The sequence below is a fragment of the Micropterus dolomieu genome, linkage group LG03 (genome assembly GCF_021292245.1).
Source record: "Micropterus dolomieu isolate WLL.071019.BEF.003 ecotype Adirondacks linkage group LG03, ASM2129224v1, whole genome shotgun sequence".
Taxonomy (NCBI): Eukaryota; Metazoa; Chordata; class Actinopteri; order Centrarchiformes; family Centrarchidae; genus Micropterus; species Micropterus dolomieu.
In genome coordinates, this window is record NC_060152.1 from 28,557,137 (window position 1) to 28,561,206 (window position 4,070).

The window sequence follows — 4,070 nt, forward strand, 5'->3', positions numbered from 1 at the left end:
ATCAACCTCAATCTGGCATATTGTCCTGTAGCCTTTCTGTTCACACCAGAAGCACTTTTCCCCCCTGCACCGGTCAACAAGCGATTCTGCATTGCTTCTCTTTTCTAATCACCCAAAGAGCTGATCTTTATCTGGGGATATGAATCAGTAGGAGATCACCAGTGAGAGGGACAGAGAAATCAAAAGGATTGGCAAGCATAGGACACATATTTCATCTTTTATAAGAATCAAAAAATGTAAAATATGATCATATATCATCTACATAGTTTATAATAGATATTCAGTGTGTTTTCATGCCAGTTTAAAATGAGAGCTATCTGTTGCGAACACAGCCACCCTGTATTCGCAACAGATAGCTGATTGAAAATGTCTGTTGCAACATAGGGGCGTTTGCGGGGATACAGTGATTCACAACTTAAAAAGAATGTGGACCAGTGGAGTACAGTGTTGGGGTACATGGCCCCTTGGACCCCCTTCTTCCAGCGGCCATGCTATGGTTGGTTAAGATGTTTCTTTCTTCAGTGTACAACAAATCAGTGAACATGAAAAATAACACATTACATGTTTTTATGTCTTGCACAGACCCACACTCCACTTGTAGTCCATGGCTGGAGCAACATCTGGCAATGTACACTTTAGGACGCCGTCTGAGCCTTCTGGTCCAAGTTGGGTTGCTTTCTGTTTAGAATTGTATTGGGTATATGGACCACAGGTCTACCTTCTTCTGCGTCTTTTTTCTTTGTCCTTTGTAGGTTCACACCAGCACTGAAGAAACTTTTTCTGACAATTTGTTGTCCTTAAGAATATTCTCTGCTCTGATTATGGCTACTCAGTACTCATTGCAGGTATTTATTCACCACTGTGGACATAATCACAATAATAGTTATTTCCTTGCCATGTTCCTTCCTCTCAGACTAGTAATCAACTTTTAAGAATAAGGACAACGCAATGTTCTGTTCAGGGTATGAAAGTCTATTGTGTGTCTAAAGTGTATCGTTACACTTGAGGAAGAGAACAACAGGAAAAACATACACCTGGACCTCATTTGTAGCCCAGGAGATGACAGTTTGTTTCCCTCTGGTAAAGAATTCAACTGAAATCTAGTTTTAAAGACGCACATGTATATAAAAAAGCTCCTGCTTGAGTGAAGAATCTAATTTGAAACAAAAACAAAACCTGCCTCCTCCATTGACGGCAAACACAATTAAAAACTGATTATGCTAACTTAATAATGCACGTTAGTCAGGAGTTGAAGATTTCTGATAACATGTACAGAAATGATTCCAGGCACTGTTGCATGAGCCAGACACAGAGTTTAACACAACTAAACTTTAAACACAACAGACCTAATGGCAGGAGATTGGTGTGGTTACATTCTAAGAGTTTTTTAAGCTAAAAATTATTATCATCAAGGTTAATGATTATAATGATACAGCACATCGGGACAGACCACGTGGTAAAATGTGATATGCATACAGGCAGTCTGTCTGCCTAATGGCCACATTGCCCTAACCCCGTAACCCTAACCCACAAACAAAGCTGAATAATATTTGATTACTGATGGCTGACAAAGTTATCTCTGCACTGTGGGCTGTTAGCTCATTCTATCAACAAACAAATCTAAAATTGTTGATGCAGATTGTGATCATTTAGCTAAACTTGGCCATAAATAGCATCAGCAAATACAATGCGTGCCAGGTCTAACAAGCTGTGTGTAGAAGACAGTTTTGTCATGAGTATTCAAAAAAAGATTTTAGATAGTAGGTCTAGACTGGCTCTGACCTTACTTCATCACAGGTAACTCTGACTACATGATGGTGAAACAGAGCTCTTAGCAAATATTGATAATAAAACAATGGTTTCAAAATGTTTTAAGCAAAAACAGGTTCCAGCTTCTCAAATGAGAGGATTTTATGTTTTTCTTTATTACACTGAGTACCTTTGGGATTTGTACTTTTGGTCACACAAAATGAGACATTTCAAGATGGCTGTGGGAATTATAAAGGGCATTTCCCACATTTTCTACATTCTATGGACAAAACTATTTAATTAATCAAGACAATAACCAACAGATTAAAGGCAGGGTAGGCAAGTTGTTTCTAAAACACTTGTTGTCATATTTGTTGAAACTGTCTATATACACCAATACATATTAAACAGTTAGGTGCACTGAAAAAGAGAGTATAAAACTCGGCTGTCTGTAGTCCTACCAGCCCTGCTGCTACAGGAGCTGCACCCATGCGCGCATCGGGTCAGCTCTCTCAGACTTGACGAGCGAAGCAGTCAGATCGGGTGGCTTCTCAACGACGGTGACTACTGAGGTAGCCCAATTGGCTGAAGTTAAACCGTGGTCGGTTCATGTCTGCTGGACAGGTAATCTGGCTTTTTTCACTTTGAGGGTAATTTGTTACTTCCAACCTAGCCAACGTATCTACCTACTTAGCATACAGCTAACTGTAGCTACCTACTTAGCATACAGCTAACTGTAGCTACCTACTTAGCATACAGCTAACTGTAGCTACCTACTTAGCAAACAGCCAACGTAGCTACCTACTTAGCATACAGCTAACTGTAGCTACCTACTTAGCAAACAGCTAACGGCAGCTACGAGTGCAGGCTGGTGGAGTGAGCCAGAGTACAGATGATGAATTATATGTAACTGTAGCTGAGCTGGATGCTAACATTAGATAAGACAGTGTAGACGTAGACTGCCCCGGTTTAGTTATTTACCACCTAGGGTTATTGTTAAACTATGTTTACACGTAACTTTATTTTTACCTTGTATCTAATCTATTTGTGTGATGATCTTGTGTCTGCAAGCGTTGTTTGACTGTATGTTACTCTGTTATATCTTTGAACAAGACATTTTTACAAAATGTGGCGATGTAGCTGTGTGTTTTTGTAGTTATGAGAGACATTTCAACATTAGGATAACGTTACATAAACAACACTGGCTAAAGGTCCCCAAGTATCTGCGTTTCTGTTATATAAGCTACTTATATAAGCTACTTATATAGTTTGACATTGTTCATAACTAAACCTGCTGGGTGAAAACCTTTTACTGTAATTGGTGCTGTTATGCCATTATTTATTTTACTAGAAGTAAAAAATCCTGTATGTTTGATTTCTACTGTGCCCTCAGGTCACCTGCAGATTTGGAGTCTTTCATAGCCCCGCTGTACTTCTCACCAGTATAAGCTGATCAGACCATGTTGGCTGGCCTGTGTTACAACCACTGTGTCCACAGTCCAGCCAGGAGAAAAGCTGATGACACAAATCAGTATGTTGTATTTTTATTACTCCTGTGCATTTTACTCAATATAAGTGATGAGTCAAAAAAATGATACAGTATGAGGAATACAGATAGATGGTGCTGATTTATTGTTGTTATTGTATTTTATGTGCTAATGCTAATTACAGTATAAGAAAACAATGTCAGGTATTGCAAACATTTCACTTAGCTGATTCGCCTTTCTGTGTTATCAGGTACAGCAAGGTGTACTACAAAAAAGTCCAGGAATTGGAGCTTGTACTCATTGAAGGTGGAGAAGGACTACAGTTACATCGCAGACCTCCACAGTGCCATCCTCCTCCGACTGTTGTTTACTACTGAGGAGCTGCCTAGAAGCAGAACCAGGAGACCTGATGATCCCCGTCAACATGGGGATCAGTCAGGTGTCCCTGCCCCAACTGTGTTGCTAAATACAGCAAAACGTACAACAAAAAGTAATATGGTTGGTTTTGAAATGTGGTAATCAAGTCAGAGAGGTGATTGTGATATATTTAATCATCTCCACAGAAGCGATACGATGCTACGAGTAAAGTCTGAACTATCTTCATGATCAGTCAAGATACATCTGGACACACCTTGTTTAAAATTATCTATTTGTGATGTAGGTTGTAGTTTTAGTTGTGTATATATAATAACAATAAACAAGTATTATACCACATTTGGATGTCATTATTTCAGACATAAGACAAATGTAGTTGCTTGATTGTTTTGCTGCAAGTGTAAAGAAAAGGCATTTATCATTTTCAATGTTTTATTTAAAAAAGGTATTCATCCACAC

The 4,070-nt window shown here is 38.9% G+C and overlaps 1 long non-coding RNA gene across 1 annotated transcript; it reads left to right on the forward strand.

Annotated features, from left to right (window-relative positions):
* The first annotated feature begins 2,235 nt into the window (after positions 1-2,235).
* Positions 2,236-3,909, forward strand: LOC123968428. Its single transcript, XR_006824458.1, has 3 exons — positions 2,236-2,373; positions 3,143-3,280; positions 3,487-3,909. It is a non-coding gene; the product is annotated as an uncharacterized LOC123968428 (long non-coding RNA).
* Positions 3,910-4,070: the final 161 nt, after the last annotated feature.